The sequence below is a fragment of the Orcinus orca genome, chromosome 1, assembly GCF_937001465.1.
Source record: "Orcinus orca chromosome 1, mOrcOrc1.1, whole genome shotgun sequence".
In the NCBI taxonomy this organism is placed as follows: domain Eukaryota; kingdom Metazoa; phylum Chordata; class Mammalia; order Artiodactyla; family Delphinidae; genus Orcinus; species Orcinus orca.
Window position 1 is genome coordinate 125,163,360 of NC_064559.1, and position 17,936 is coordinate 125,181,295.

Consider the following 17,936-nt stretch of genomic DNA (forward strand, 5'->3'; position numbering starts at 1 on the left):
CTTCTCCATGGTAGGCACATTGATAAGCCTATGAGAATACATGGACACCTAACAGAAGCTGCATGTTCAGTATTTGTCCTAATTGAATATTAAGGGTAGGATGGGAGAAAGAACATTCATAAACCTCAGTGTGCATCAAAGAAAAAGATGTGCATGCACATTATGCTTGTTCCTGGCTCTCCTTTTGGGTTTTGCCTGACTACGGAAAGAGTATATTCTCATATTTTTTCCTCTGCCACTCTCTAAGTTGAGCGGGACAGTGTCGAAGAAAACAATTGTTCTGATCCTATTTAAAACAGTCAGGAAGACTTTATTTAGAGCTATTGCGACCGTTGTCAAGACTGTCACAGTAGGAGAGAGAGATCAGCCTTATCTCTGAATTCAACAAGAACAGTTGGGAATTTATAGCCAAGAAACCAGTGAAGGGGGTTGGTGGATGATGGATTTACTAACAGGAGACATCAAGGGTAGGGGACGTTTCTTGCTAAGTCTGTTCATCCCTGTTAGTAATCCTGATAGATTCTTGCTGAAGACAGGCCAGGGGGTCGGATATCACCTGAGGGAGGGTGAAGGATGAGAAATTTGATCAGATACAGAGGGTGGTCCGATATTGAGGGTGGTGATTCTCTCTAAACTGACTTAGAATTCTTGCTACAACTAGGCTATGCAGTCCTGGCAAGGACAGGGGCCAAAGTCCAGATCCAGTGGAGAAGAGGGCTCTGAGGAGCTTGACTCAAGTTTTGCCAGAGAGACATGTTATCTCATTTATTCTCAAAACAATACTGAAGAGGTCAACATCACCATAAAAATCTATAGCAGTGACAGAAATTTTATTCTAATTTTTAGAAAACATGTCAGCTGATCCCAGGTATAAAAAGAGGGAACAGAAATTTCCATATGTTCTATTATTGCACTCATCACTGACATACTGTGCAAATGAATATCAGTTTGGGATGGTATATACTCAACTTGACACCTCAGGTGGAGTTTGGCTAAAGTGTAAGCTAAGCAAATGCAAGTTAGAAACTTTGTGCCCCCAGCAGTTCATTTTACTGATTCTGTGAAAAACAAGTGACCTACTATATTCTACTTTTACTGCTACAAATATTCTCATTTAAGGTATATTTCAGATTTTCTTGAATATAACTTCTCTGAAAATAATGAAACTAAAATGAGGTTTCTTAGAATATCATATTGAGATGATTTAATATTTGACCAAACTAAAACATAGCCAATGATCAGACAATTACTGTCTTAGAGGGGAAAATTAGCAATGATTTGGACTTTAAAAAACATTGCAATTTATTCCTACAATTTTATCTTTTCTCTGAGAGCTGCTGTCTTCGCTTCCACAATTGAAGGTGACTTGTTTCCCACTTTTATACATCCTTTCTGCCATATTTTGTTTGTGGACTTAAGACACTACACTCTCTTTAGCTGCCTGACATGTATTTCTGGGTTCTCAGAGTAGCAGTAGAGATCAGTCGTTTTTATGTATTGAAAGTATTAAAGTGAGCATAGTCTTTACACAGCAAATTCATGTCTAGGAATAAAGTCAGTTCTAATACAATCACTGTGTTCCCGTGCATTATTAAAAATCATAGTGTAAAAACTAGTGATTATAGGAATGGAGCTTGAAACCTGGACAGTTTCAGAATCACAATTACAAGATTATTTTTTTCAATGATACAGATATCTTAAAACCTAAAAGGTTAATTAATCTCAGTTTACAGATGAGAAAATGGAAGCTACAGAAGTTACCCTAGAATTCAGTCAAGGTTCATCCAACTCCCCAAACTTGTATTCTTTCCATTACACCACCCAGTCTTCCTGAAATACCTGATTCTCATATTACAATAAACAGTGAGACACATCCCCACATAGACCACTATCACCACCACCACCATCACCAAATATCTCCAAATGCAGATACAAACAAATGAAGGGAAATGAGACATGCATGTGAAAACGTTATAGACTGTACAGACCTATTCACCATCTTTTATGGCATTGATACTGCGATGTGAATATAGAGATTTGCTGCTTTGAAAGCCTTGATTTTTCCCTGTTGTGGCCCTCAGCTGTCTGGATATGGCAGTATTTCTTGAGCTGGCAAAAAAAATCTCATTTTCTGCAGTATGTGAATCCACACAAAGGTATTTATCCCAAACAGCTACTTCCACCTTTACAAAGGACTGATTTGGAATTCAGTTTGGTTGTGATGCCACAGGTGTTTTAGATTTTGAGGACAGCTTCCAAGTAGGGGGTTGATGAGCTCCCTGTGTTACCTGCCTGGTGAGCTTTTGCCAGGTTGAATAAACTCATTCATCCAGGAAATGGTCTTGCAGTTGAAAAGATGTGAGGCACAAATGCTTTGTCACTTGAGTTTGCCTGTTTTCCTTTTATCTTCTATGCTCCCTGCCATGAGCCTCCACAATGTCGTAGTTCATAAGGAGAGATGAATGCCAAGACATTAAGATACAGATCCTGCTTCTTCAGTTGACTAGATTAACATATTAAACAGCCTATTCTGTTAAGATGTTTCCAGCTAAAATTAGTATTTCCTTTCTCATTATCCTAGTTGTGATTTCATGAGGTTATTTTTCTCCTGGCGGTGTTCCCTCCATCTTATTCTACCCCAGTCATCTATACACTGCTGATAGACTGATCTGCTGTAAATGAGAATCTCATTTCATCCCCCTGCTTAAAGCTGGTGCAACTAAACTTATCCTTCAATGTTCAGGCAATGTTCACTCCCCAAGAGGATATGACCACTTCCTGGTTCACTGAACCCCACACGTACCTTTCATGTGGTCTCTACCTACAGTATGTGCATCTCTTTGTTTAATCTTACGTTGCTGTTTGAGTTCAGGGACTATGTCTTTTTCAATATTTAGCATCAGAATCTCATGTATGGCTGTCCCATCATATGTGCAAAGAAAACATTAGCTGAAAATATTAAATAAATTAATAAAATATTAAATGAATGATTGAGAGTGGCGAAACGTCAATAGAAGGTGAAGGTGCAGGAGTCAGAGAGGCAGCATATCTAACTGCCAACCATAGCCTCTGATGAGAGTTAATGAAATTGCTGGGATTTCCTTAAAATGATAGGTAGCTAGTAGTCTTTAATGCAGCCTTTCCTTGTTTGCAGACAGTCCTTGGTGTTTGAATTCATGGAATATCTCAGGGACTATCTCATGGAATATCTCTGCCTACAAGTGTGTAAAGAATGCTTTATTATGATAAAGACAATGAGTGTAGGATGTGACCTAATCCCTCTTTACCTGAGAGCTTTAGGGAAAGATCATCTTATTATGTAAATAATACTTAGAATTTTAAAAAAATTCTTTTTTCTGAAGATAGCCCAAATGCTTGAAACTGCCTTTCCACTGAAGCTCTTAAGAAGTAGTAAAAACTCGAGATAAACCAAAATTATTCAAGATTTTATAGATCTCTCTGAACTGCCTTTTCCTTTTTTTTCCCCAGAGGAATGTCTAAGAGAACATTTTTCATTCTCTTCTACCCAAATTGCATTCCATTTGAATAATAGGGAAAATGGTAGGGAGTAATCTAAAACTTTAATATAAATGGGAGATAGAAGTTTCAAATTAATAATCTTAAAAGCTAATTTCAACTATTCAACTATAACAAATGCATTATCTTATCAATGTGATATATATGTGTCATATATATATACATTCATATATTAATATAGAGAGATATGAAAAGAGATTGGAAGATTGCATAATAGATATTTTTAAAGTTACTGGTAAAAGAGAGTATCATATAGCCCAATCATTTTTAAATGACACAATTACATCTGTGTAATGTTTTATATTGGATGATAACTTTGTGTTAGGCCTTAAGTTACACCAACATTCCTGAAATGAGAGAGAGAAACATGATGTTTAATAATTGGTACCTAAGTCTGAAAGTTTCCTTTAACCATAATTTGAATAATTCCTTTCTAATTTAAAGAAAATATTTCATATTTTGTTAGTGCACCTTCATTCTTCAGCCAACTTTTTAGAACAAAGCAAGTTGAACTATTTATAACTTGAAGTTTACATGGACACTAAGGAGAAAGATTTATCCAAAGGCAATGGAGGTGATTCAGCAGAAAGAGACATGGGACCTGAACTAAATGCATCCCCGAAGGGTCATCAGTGAAGCCAACCTGAAAATGATAGAATTCATTTTACATTAGACACATGAATAAATGTTTCTTGTTTCCAAAAAACATGTGAAAACATCAATATTCTAGCTTTGCATCCAAGAAATTTCCCAAGAAATCATGGCTCATTATTTCTTTCCTTTTAGATGAAGACTCATATGTCCAGCTTGCTCACTTGACCTCTCTTCTATGTCTCAATTTTAACACCCAAAACTAACAGTTTAACCCCCAAAGGGATCCTCTTCCACATCCCCTATCTTAAAAGGGACATAATCCACTCAGTTTTTGGCCAAAAACTTATGAGTCTTGATACTTCCTGCTTTCTTACCTCCACATTTAATCTGGCACCTGAAAACCTCTTGAACATCTCTTAAATATTTTCTCCTTCTACTACCACACCACCTTAGTCCCAGCTCCCATGATCTATTGCCTAGGAGAGAGTACTAATAAAATGGCCTTCTTGCTGGTTGTCTGCTTTCTCTTTGGACCCTTTCCAATTCCTTGTACATACTGCAGCCAGATCTATCTTTCTGAAATGCAAACTGGATTATGCCAGTCTACCTTTTAAAAACCTCCAGTGTTTTAAAAATACTTTAAAGTTTAAAAATAAATTATTAAACATCGGTTACAAGTCCCTGAGTGGTCTGGCCCATATCCCTTTCAATCATTCCCTCATCCCACTCTCATTTCTGTAGTGTCATTGACCTTCTTTCAGTCCCTCTTACTTACCAAGCTCTCTCCGTCCTACACTGGACATTTACACTTGGTCCCTTGTCTGAAAAACTCCTCTGTCTCCTTGTCACCTGGTAAACTTTTATTCTTCCTTTAAATTTCAGCTTACCCCCCTGTGACCATGACCTCTTACCTACTCTCAGCACCATGCAACTCTCTTTTATGGCACTAACCATAATTATAATTTTAAATTTGTTTTATTACTAAACAGTCTCTTTATTGGACTCTAAGCTCTTTGAGGACACAACCACATCTGGTTTTGTTCACTCATGTGTCTCCAGAGCTTAGCCCAATAATCAGCCTGTTCTGTCTCATTAATATCTCTTGAATGACAATGGGCGTATTAGCATGTACTGACATTGGAGGAGTTATTTTTTGAGTAATGACAAACATTCAAAGAAAGACAAGTAGGTTTTAACATAAGTGCACTAAATATAGCTGTCTTGAGTATGATTATGTATCATATATGGGAATTTCAATATACTTCTTACATTCCCCAAAACCACTCAGCAGACCTTACACACTTGGATTATATTTGGCTTATGTCAAGACATGTGAGGCTTGAAATATGCTTTTTGTCTACCTCAAATTATTAATTTCTCAGATTTTAAGGATAATTCTCATTGTATCCATCACTGGGTACAATGGATTCATTAAAGGGAGCCAGTCTGGCATGAGCTTGAGATTTCGAATCAGACCTATTTGGTTTGACTCCTGTCTCTGCTGTGTATATTTGGGCAAATGAGTTCATCTCTCTGAGCATTAGTTATGTTATCTGTAAAACTGGTTTTATAATACCTACCTCATGAGGTTATTTCATGGGTTATGAATTTAACATATACAATTATTGATACAACTGTTTCTATTAATATGTACTAAATAAAAGATCTTCAAATTATTCTTGCTCCCTGTACCTTCTACATAGGTAATCTGCACAGTTTGAAAGACATACCAATTATTCTCATCCCTTCTGCATATTCCATTTGAACGGAGAATAGAGTTTAAAACTGAACTTTAACTGAAGGAAGCTAGAGAAAAAGGATAGAAAGAGGACAAATATGCCAACCAATCACTATGGGACACCCAGGTTCATACCAGATAGATGAGCAGAAAGAAAAAGTACGCATCATTAGCCTTTGATGTAGTGGTTGCTTCTAATTGCTTTTAATTTGCTCAAGTTATTCATAAAATATCTTCTTTGGGAGGAATTAGTTGCGTTTATCTGCTTCTTAGAGGGAAGGCATTAGAGGAGGACATCCAGAGGATGTGACCGCTGGTTGACCTGTGAGCTGGACCTGGGTGATAGGAGGCTCCTCTTCCCCTTCCCTGTCCTTGGAATGTGCTTTGTACCTACTGTTCCTGCACTTGGAGCCATTTTCAAGGATGCAACCTTGAGAGAACAATGTGTGGTTGAAATCATCAGGATTGAGTACATGACTGAACCTAGTTAAGGCCTCTACATACCCTTTTAAGATTCTGGAGGGCAGTGCGGAGATCTATTCATCTTGTGGCAGCACAAGACAAACCTCTTGAGTTAGTTCCTTTGCTCAATAAACCTGCCACCTGTCAATCTGGAGTGATCTACATCTTTCTTCTGTCTTTTCTTGCACTCCGCATATGCCAGTTTCAGACTTCACCTGGGAATCTCCAGAGTTTTCAAACCAACAGATGGATATCTTCATGTTTTGTGCCATAATTCCTTTCAGTATACTCTTTTAACTTTACCTCATTCAGAAAGAAGATAAAATGGATACTGCAAGCATAGTAGTCAGATTAACTCATACTTTGTTTAAAATTACAAACATAGTGAATGACGGCATGAAGCTGATCTTAGATGGTGAGGAGACTGAGATATTCTTGAGGTTCCTCATTTTATTAACAAATTATAAAGCTAAAAATAATGCAACCAACCATTTTGCTCCCCTTATCTTTAGGCAAAACTGTTCGTAGATCACCTTGGCAGAAGGATTGTCGGGGTCATTTCTTCCAAAGTATTGCATGTCAAAGGTACATTTGTAGATCAAAGTTTGGTGAGCTTTACCCTTCTTGTATTCTTTTTCTTTAAAGAATAACCATTGTCTTTTAATGCCTACTTTTTATTTATTTATTTTATTTTTATTTTTTTTGCGGTACGCGGGCCTGTCACTGCTGTGGCCTCTCCCGTTGCGGAGCACAGGCTCCGGACGCGCAGGCTCAGCGGCCATGGCTCACGGGCCCAGCCGCTCCGCGGCATGTGGGATCTTCCCGGACCGGGGCACGAACCCGTGTCCCCTGCATCGGCAGGCGGACTCTCAACCACTGCACCACCAGGGAAGCCCCTAATGCCTACTTTTTAGCAAGTGACTATGAAATGTTGCAGATGAACTTATTTGTAAAGAGGGAGCATAAGACTATTCACCAACCAATCAAAAATATTACAAGAACTAATGAAGTAATGCACCTTTGTCCTCAGAGAAGAGGTAATAAGTATGAAGTCAGCAGATGATAAAGGCATTACCCTTTGACCTCCTATTATCCATTACACTATTTTATTATTACACATAGTTAAGGACTAGGTATAATTTTCAAATGCAAATTATATACATATCCACTTTAAAGATGCATCAGTGGGCTGTAAAAATCTCTCTTCACAGGCATTAATTTCTACAAATTCTTCCTTGATTAATACACTACAACAATAATAATTCATATGGTTAATAATTATTTAGTGCTTATTACATGCCAGATACTCTGATAATTATTTTACATACCTAATTCTCACAAAATTTTGTTAAGGTAGGTATTTCTAAGCTGTGTTTCCCAGATGAGGAAAGTGAGACTTGAAGAAGCTAGGTGACTTTCTCAAGATCTCTGCAGCTTAGTTTGTGATGAAGGTATGTTTTGAGTTCAGGTTTACTTATTCTGAAACCTTTGATCTTGGCAACTAGTCAGAAATCAGCAGAGGAAAGCTGATGGGGGTCCAATGTAGGATTGTTTTTAAGTAATACTATTCTTTATGTATTTCTGTGAGCATTTGATTAACAAAAGCAACATGAACTTAGTAAGCTATTTACCTGTATGTTTTCTTTGAATGCATGTAGGTGTGACCCTTTCTGCTGGTGAATGCTACTGGGAGAGAATAATAGCCGAGAAGATAACTTAAGTGCTTTATTGCTATGGAGCCAACAAGAAGGCCTAGACTAAGAGAAACTGGGATGTGTGAACACTGATGCTGCTAGTAAATTAAATGTCACTCGTTAATTCAACAAAGCAGTAAAGAACTATTATAGCCCAAATAAGATTTTAGGTTTAAAAAACACATAAAAGGACAGCATAAATTCTCTGTCATTTACAAGTTCATCTTCTAGTGTGTATGGCAAGAGAGGAATTAATAGGTATATAAGTTAATAATTGCAATAATAAGATACATTCCATAGTAGAGGCATGGAAAAAAGTAATCTGTGCACACATAGAAGGGATATACATAGAAGGGAGTGTTTAACTGGTTAGAATTTCAAAAATTATTCTAGAGAAATTTATAGTTGAGTGTGAGATGGAGTCCTTCAGGTGTCATGGAGAGGTGTGAGATGATGGGCATTCCAGAAAGAAGAAATAATGTGTGCAAAGGCATCTATAGACTCTAAGTAGTTTGGTGTGGCTGAAATGTCAAGGGTCCCAGTACCCACTCATACACATCTTGGACTGTTTTAGCCAAAACTCCACACCTGCCATGATTTGCCTCTCTCTGTCTCTCTCTCTCAGTTTACTTTATGGAATTGGCTCACCTGATTGTGGGATTGTAGGAGCTGGTGAGTCTGAAATCTGTAAGGCACGTCGGCAGTCTAGAAATTCAGTTGAGAGTTGATGCTGCAACATTGATCCAAAATCTGCAGCTGGGTTTCTGTGTTGTGGTCTTGATGCCAAATTGCTCCTTCCTTGGGAAACCTCAGTTTTTTGTCTTAAGGTATTCAAATGATTGAATGAGGCTCACCCACATTATGGAGAGAAGAATCTGTCTATTGGTTACATAGTCTATTGGTTGCAAATCTTAATCACATCTAAAAACTGTCTTCACAGTAACATCTAGACTGATGTTTGACCAAAACCTGGGCACCATAGCCTAGCCAAGTTGACACAAAAAATTAACCATGATACTTGCTAAAGAAAAATCAGCTTCTTCCTCCTTTTTTCTTACTAGTACTGAGCCCAAGTCTGGTATAGATACAGAGCATAGATCACTTACTTGAAGCCCAGATGGAAGGATTTCAAGTCTTCAGAGGACCAGGAGGGCAAACGAGACATGAGTTGGAACAGGTGTTAAAGGAGTCAATTAAAAACTCGTTTGGTTGTTCAGCAACCACTCAAACTCTTCCCACACTTAAACTTTCAAACAAGAACAAGAACAATAAGAACAAGAACATGAAAGCAAGAACAGTGTGCTTAACATAATTCAGCTATCCTTTGTGCAAATAAAAACCTACCTATTCTCTCCTCAAAGGGGAAGCCCCAAATCTCATCTGTTTCTGTATCTATTTCTGGGTAATGTTCATTTCTAAACTAGTGTAGTTACAATCACATCTTGGTATTTTGTAAGCTGTAGACTAAATTACATTGTTACTAGCAAGTAATTCCTATATAAATTAGCAAGAGAAAGGTATATAGGAAAAATAATATCAATCTCTTTCTCTCTCTCTCAGAAGAAAGTAGGGTTGCGTACCTTAGTCCTCATTTCTGCAACTTTTTATGAGACTTTAGTTAATATTTGTAACTGGTCATAAGTTTATGCTGTTACATGTAACATCCTTCATCACTGGCTATTCTTTTTTTTGTTGTTTTTTGCGGTACATGGGCCTCTCACTGCTGTGGCCTCTCCCGCTGCGGAGCACAGGCTCCAGACACACAGGGATCTTCCCGGGCCGGGGCATGAACCCGTGTCCCCTGCATCAGCAGGCGGACTCTCAACCACTGCACCACCAGGGAAGCCCCATCACTAGCTATTCTTTTTTTTTTTTTTTTTTTTTTTAACATCTTTATTGGAGTATAATTGCTTTACAATGGTATGTTAGTTTCAGCTTCACAACAAAATGAATCAGTTATATATATACATATATTCCCATATCTCTTCCCACTTGCGTCTCCCTCCCTCCCACCCTCCCTATCCCACCCCTCCAGGCGGTCACAAAGCACCGAGCTGATCTCCCTGTGCTATGCGGCTGCTTCCCACTAGCTATCTACCTTACGTTTGGCAGTGTATATATGTCCATGCCTCTTTATCGCTTTGTCTCCGTTTACCCTTCCCCCTCCCCATAGCCTCAAGTCCATTCTCTAGTAAGTCTGTGTCTTTATTCCTGTTTCACCCTTAGGTTTTTCACGACATTTTTTTTTCTTAAATTCCATATATATGTGTTAGCATACGGTATTTGTCTCTCTCTTTCTGACTTACTTCACTCTGTATGACAGACTCTAGGTCTATCCACCTCATTACAAATAGCTCAATTTCGTCTCTTTTTATGGCTGAGTAATATTCCATTGTATATATGTGCCACATCTTCTTTATCCATTCATCCGATGATGGACACTTAGGTTGTTTCCATCTCTGGGCTATTGTAAACAGAGCTGCAATGAACATTTTGGTACATGACTCTTTTTGAATTATGGTTTTCTCAGGGTATATGCCCAGTAGTGGGATTGCTGGGTCATATGGTAGTTCTATTTGTAGCTTTTTAAGGAACCTCCACACTGTTCTCCACAGTGGCTGTATCAATTTACATTCCCACCAACAGTGTAAGAGGGTTCCCTTTTCTCCACACCCTCTCCAGCATTTATTGTTTCTAGATTTTTTGATGATGGCCATTCTGACTGGTGTGAGATGATATCTCATTGTAGTTTTGATTTGCATTTCTCTAATGATTAGTGATGTTGAGCATTCTTTCATGTGTTTGTTGGCACTCTGTATATCTTCTTTGGAGAAATGTCTATTTAGGTCTTCTGCCCATTTTTGGATTGGGTTGTTTGTTTTTTTGTTATTAAGCTGCATGAGCTGCTTATAAATTTTGGAGATTAATCCTTTGTCAGTTGCTTCATTTGCAAATATTTTCTCCCATTCTGAGGGTTGTCTTTTGGTCACCTTATCTTTGACAAAGGAGGCAGAAATGTACAGTGGAGAAAGGACAGCCTATTCAATAAGTGGTGCTGGGAAAACTGGACAGCTACAAGTAAAAGTATGAGATTAGATCACTCCCTAACACCATACACAAAAATAAGCTCAAAATGGATTAAAGACCTAAATGTAAGGCCAGAAACTATCAAACTCTTAGAGGAAAACATAGGCAGAACACTCTATGACATAAATCACAGCAAGGTCCTTTTTGACCCACCTCCTAGAGAAATGGAAATAAAAACAAAAGTAAACAAATGGGACCTAATGAAACTTAAAAGCTTTTGCGCAGCAAAGGAAACCATAAAGAAGACACTAGCTATTCTTAAATGAGATTACTACTCATGAATTTCTGGCCTTTTTTTTCTAATATTACCATTTTAATCTATAAAATCTTTTTTATACCACTTTTTGAATCAAATACATTTTGCTATATGACATTTCCATTATTATTTATCCCAAAGTATTTTTTTTAATTCTATGATTTTCTTTTCACTAATGAGATATTTAGAAGTAATTTTTAAAAAATTCTCCAGTGTCTCAGTAATGATTTTTTGAATATGACATCTAAAGCACAAGCAACAAAATTAAAAATAAGCAAGTGGCATTACATCAAATTAAAAAGCCTACACAAAGCAAATAAACCATCAACAAAGTGAAAAGACAACATATGGAATGGGAAAAATATTTGCAAACCATATGTCTGATAAGGGGTTAATAACCAAAATATATAAAGAACTCATAACACTCAATAGCAATAATAAGGACCTACTGTATAGCACAGGGAACTCTACTCAATACTCTGTAATGACCTATATGGGAAAACAATTTAAAAAAGAGTGGATGTATAACTGATTCACTTTGCTATGTGCCTGAAACTAACACAACATTGTAAATCAACTATACTCCAGTTTAAAAAAAGAAGGAACCAAGAAAAAGGATAAGTAAGTACTGGGGACAACATGATGACTATAGCTAACACTGCTGTAATACATACAGAAAAGTTGTTAAGAGGGTAAACCCTAAGTAAATCCTTCTCATCACAAGGATAAATTGTTTTTCCTTTATTTTTCTTTCTTTTCTTTTTATTGTGTATTTATGAGAAAATGGATGTTAGCTGAACCTGTTGGGGTAATAATTTCACAATATGTGTAAATCAAATCATCCAGCTATATGCCTTAAACTTACACAGTGATGTATATCAGTTATTTCTCAATAAAGCTGGGGAAACTGCATATAATTAATGTACACAATTTGGTGAATTTAGACATATGTATACACTTATGTTACCATGACCAAATTGAACATAACCATCACCTCCAAAAACAAATTCTTCACGTATATGGGGATTTTCATTTACCTTTTTGAAACTGATTAACTGCATGTGGTTAAAGAATATGGTGGATGGTATATTTTTGAATTTTTATATTATATTATATTATAGATTATATCAGATAATTGAGAGGAACATGTTGAAAACTCTCCCTATGACCATGGATTTGTCAAATTTCCCTATAGCTCACCCAACTTTTAATTTACATATTTTGAAGTTATTTTCTTTTGATTGTTATATCTTCTTAGTGAATTGAAACTTTCATCATTGTGTGGTGACCCTCTGTATTTATCTTAGTGTTCTGATGTTCTGCCTCCCAAACACCATTTCTACATTCCTGTATAGAAAGAAGAATCCTTCTTCCTTGTGGGGAATCCATTCCATGTGATTTCAAGTGGGACAGCCTCTGCTTTCATCTGTCCCCATTCTCAGGGATGACTTGTGTTTTCTTCCTAGATTCTTAAAAATCTCTGTACTCTTAACTATTCAGATTTGCCTTAGTGGGCTTATTGCTGTTTGCATTGCATTCATTTCCCTGTGGGTATTATTTTGGTCTTTAATTGGTTCTCTCAGTTCTATAGTCTTACTAATTCTTTTGTTTCTTCATTTCATGTTTGAAGTCTTCTGTCACTGAATTCATGTTGTTGTTCTTTTTAAATATTCTTCTAGTGTATAAGGCACTTGTAGAAAAAGTTCTATTTCTTTGGCTATAATTGCTTCCATATAAGGCTCTACATTCATTCTTTAAATAATACGTTTCTTTATTTCTTTTTCTTTTGTTTGTGTGTTGACATTCTTAGAATTGAGACTTTGCCGTTTCTTTTTTCTCTTACTCATTTATAACACAAATAGTCTAATTAAGATATTCCTTCAGCTTTGATATAAAGTGGATATTTGTCCCTCTTCCAACAATTGTCTGACAGTTTGAGGTTCATAGCCACTTTCTCTGGCAGAAAGCATCAAGATTCCTATCTTTTCCCAACGCAGAATGGAGCCCCAAAATTTAGCTTCTACCGAGAGAGTCAGAACAGGTCTATATTTTCACTCTTACTTCATCCTCTCTCCCTAAAATCTGTTTCACTCCCTTACAATTCAGAGAGGGGAAAACATACTAAAGTGACTTTCGTCAGTCTTATTTGTGAAGTTCCCGGGCAAAGGGGTGTAGCAGGGAGACACTTTCCTTGGAGATCTTTGTATTCCACTCCACATAATCCTCTGCTTACCTACCAGAATTTTACTTCCTGTTAAGATTTTCTCATACTTATTTTTTTCTTTTGCTTTGTTAATTGCCTTTCTTTCTTTTTTTTTTTTTGCGGTACGCGGGCCTCTCACTGTTGTGGCCTCTCGCGTTGCAGAGCACAGGCTCCGGACGCATAGGCTCAGCGGCCATGGCTCACGGGCCCAGCTGCTCTGCGGCATGTGGGATCTTTCTGGACCGGGGCAGGAACCCATGTCCCCTGCATCGGCAGGCGGACTCTCAACCACTGCGCCACCAGGGAAGCCCTTAATTGCCTTTTTTCTTCAGTTTTTCTCCCATTTAATATGGTCAGTATGGCAGCCCCTGATAGATTTTGGTGACTTATTAAGGGAAGATTTAATAAAATTAAGTTGTAGATGAGTATGAGAAAAATTCTGGAAAGTTCTTTGGACATATTACATACACACACATTTACAAATCACAACCTTTTCTCACAAAACTTTTCATCTGCTTTTTTAAATTAATTAATTAATTTTTTTCACACACACACACGCGCACACACACACACTGTATTTTATTTTTACAGGAGATAAATAGACTGACACCAAGCATTGTAAATGGATGACCACAACAAAAGCAACAATGATTGCAATTACCAAACACGAAACACACTCATATTATTTCATAATATTGACATTCAGTCCAGTAATCCTCTACTATAACAGCTCCTTTACTTTGCAGTGAAAATTGATTTGTATATTTTTTGCCTCTGAGTCCTTGTGGGATTTTTTTTTTTAAATTCAAACAGAAAGTCACAAAAATTATAATCATCCCCATCAGCTCACTCAGTCCCATGTAATTAATTTTTTTTTATCTTGATCTTTTAATAGCACTTTTATGAGTTCATCAGTTTTTCATTAGAGTTCTGAAAATGCTTATTCATTCAGTTCAGCAGTACAGTCAGTTACCAGAAACCTGTACTTGTCAGAGTCTTTTCCATGAATTCCTTGCAGATGAAACCCTATTATAGGAACATACTTGCAAAAGCATCAGAGTACACCCAGAACTGTCTGTAAATGACAAAAGACTTAAAAATGACCACGGTTAAAGATTTGATGAAAGTTCTTAATAATGCACTTGACAAGGAAATTTAGTTATTTCTGAGATATACATTTTAAAGTAATAACTAGAATTATGACTTATAACATTATACCAGAACATATAAGATTTATAGAAATTTCATGTAATGTCTGAAACATTTATATTAACATATTTCCATACAAATAACCCAATGAAAGTTTAGTATTAGTTGTTTTGTTTGTTTTTTTATACTGCAGGTTCTTATTAGTCATCAGTTTTATACACATCAGTCTATACATGTCAATCCCAATCGCCCAATTCAGCACACCACCATCCCCACCCCACCGCAGTTCCCCCCACTTGGTGTCCATATGTCTGTTCTCTACATCTGTGTCCAACTTCTGCCCTGCAAACCGGCTCATCTGTACCATTTTTCTAGGTTCCATATACATGCATTAATATACGATATCTGTTTTTCTCCATCTGACTTACTTCACTCTGTATGACAGTCTCTAAATCCATCCACGTCTCAACAAATGACTCAATTTCGTTACTTTTTATGGCTGAGTAATATTCCATTGTATATATGTACCACATCTTCTTTATCCATTTGTCTGTTGATGGGCATTTAGGTTGCTTCCATGACCTGGCCATTGTAAATACTGCTGCAATGAACATTGGGGTACATGTGTCTTTTTTTTTTTTTTTTTTTACATCTTTATTGGAGTATAATTGCTTTACAATGGTGTGTTAGTTTCTGCTTTATAACAAAGTAAATCAGTTATACATATGTTCCCATATCTCTTCTCTCTTGCGTCTCCCTCCCTCCCACCCTCCCTATCCCACCACTCTAGGTGGTCACAAAGCACTGAGCTGATCTCCCTGTGCTATGCAACTGCTTCCCACTAGCTATCTATTTTACGTTTGGTAGTGTATATATGTCCATGCCAGTCTCTCACTTTGTCACAGCTTACCTTTCCCCCTCCCCGTATCCTCAAGTCCATTCTCTAGTAGGTCTGTGTCTTTATTCCCATCTTACTGCTAGGTTCTTCATGACATACTTTTTTTCTTAGATTCCATATATATGTGTTAGCATATGGTATTTGTCTTTTTCTTTCTGACTTCACTCTGTATGACAGACTCTAGGTCCTTCCACCTCACTACAAATAACTCAATTTCCTTTCTTTTTCTGACTGAGTAATATTCCATTGTATATATGTGCCACATCTTCTTTATCCATTCATCCGATGATGGACTCTTAGGTTGCTTCCATCTCTTGGCTATTGTAAATATAGCTGCAATGAACATTTTGGTACATGACTCTTTTTGAATTATGGTTTTCTCAGGGTATGTGCCCAGTAGTGGGATTGCTGGATCATATGGTAAATCTATTTTTAGTTTTCAAAGGAACCTCCATACTGTTCTCCACAGTGGCTGTATCAATTTACATTCCCACCAACAGTGTAAGAGGGTTCCCTTTTCTCCACACCCTCTCCAGCATTTGTTGTTTGTAGATTTTCTGATGATGCCCATTCTAACTGGTGTGAGGTGATACCTCACTGTAGTTTTGATTTGCATTTCTCTAATAATTAGTAATGTTGAGCAGCTTTTCATGTGCCTCTTGGCCATCTGTATGTCTTCTTTGGAGAAATGTCTATTTAGGTCTTCTGCCCATTTTTGGATTGGGTTGTTTGTTTCTTTAATAGTGAGCTGCATGAGCTGTTTATAGATTTTGGAGATTAATCCTTTGTCCGTTGATTTGTTTGCAAACATTTTCTCCCATTCTGAGCATTGTCTTTTCGTCTTGTTTATGATTTCCTTTGCTGTGCAAAAGCTTTTAAGTTTCATTGGATCCCATTTGTTTATTTTTGGTTTTATTTCCATTACTCTAGGAGGTGGATCAAAAAAGATCTTGCTGTGATTTATGTCAAAGAGTGTTCTTCCTATGTTTTCCTCTAAGAGTTTTATAGTGTCCAGTCTTACAATTAGGTCTCTAATCCATTTTGAGTTTATTTTTGAGTTTATTTTGTGTTAGGGAGTGTTCTAATTTCATTCTTTTGCATGTAGCTGTCCAGTTTCCCCAGCACCACTTACTGAAGAGACCGTCTTTTCTCCATTGTGTATCTTTGCCTCCTTTGTCATAGATTAGTTGACCATAGGTGCGTGGGTTTATCTCGAGGCTTTCTATCTTGTTCCATTGATATATGTTTCTGTTTCTGTGCCAGTTCCATATTGTCTTAATGACTGTAGATTTGTAGTATAGTCTGAAGTCAGGGAGTCTGATTCCTCCAGCTCCATTGTTTTTCCTCAAGATTGCTTTGGCTATTCGGGGTCTTTGTGTCTCCATACAAATTTTAAAAGTATTTGTTCTAGTTCTGTAAAAAATGCCATTGGTAATTTGATAGGGATTGCATTGAATCTGTAGATTGCTTTGCATAGTATAGTCATTTTCACAAAATTGATTCTTCCAATCCAAGAACATGGTATATCTCTCCATCTGTTGGTATCATCTTTAATTTCTTTCATCAGTGTCTTATAGTTTTCTGCATACAGGTCTTTTTTCTCCCTAGGTAGGTTTATTCCTAGGTATTTTATTCTCTTTGTTGCATGGTAAATGGGAGTGTTTCCTTAATTTCTCTTTCAGATTTTTCATCATTAGTGTATAGGAATGCAAGAGATTTCTGTGCATTAATTTTGTATCCTGCTACTTTACCAAATTCATTGATTAGCTCTAGTAGTTTTCTGGTGGCATTTTTAGGATTCTCAGTGTATACTATCATGTCATCTGCAAACAGTGACAGTTTTACTTCTTCTTTTCCAACTTGTATTCCTTTTATTTCTTTTTCTTCTCTGATTGCCATGGCTAGAACTTCCAAAACTATGTTGAATAATAGTGGTGAGAGTGGACATCCTTTTCTTGTTCCTGATCCTAGAGGAAATGTTTTCAGTGTTTCACCACTGAGATTGATATTTACTGTGGGTTTGTCGTATATGGCTTTTATTATGTTGAGGTAGGTCCCCTCTATGCCCACTTTCTGGAGAGTTTTTATCACAAATCGGTGTTGAATTTTGTCAAAAGCTTTTGCTGCATCTATCGAGATGGTCATATGGGTTTTAGTCTTCAATTTGTTAATATGGTGTATCACATTGTTTGATTTGCATATATTGAACAATCCAGGCATCCCTGGGATAAATCCCACTTGATCGTGGTGTATGATCATTTTAATGTGTTGTTGGATTCTGTTTACTAGTATTTTGTTGAGGATTTTTGCATCTATAT

At 36.9% G+C, this 17,936-nt stretch overlaps 2 long non-coding RNA genes across 2 annotated transcripts in view; one reads left to right on the forward strand and one right to left on the reverse strand.

The window, feature by feature from the left end:
- Positions 1-17,936, forward strand: part of LOC117202455 (uncharacterized) — a 134,676-nt gene that overhangs the window by 27,200 nt on the left and 89,540 nt on the right. The gene's annotated exons all lie outside the window — the stretch shown is intronic.
- LOC125965450 (uncharacterized) lies at positions 9,885-16,452 on the reverse strand. Its single transcript, XR_007479324.1, has 2 exons — positions 16,068-16,452; positions 9,885-10,620 (listed from the first exon to the last, which is right to left on the reverse strand). It is a non-coding gene; the product is annotated as an uncharacterized LOC125965450 (long non-coding RNA).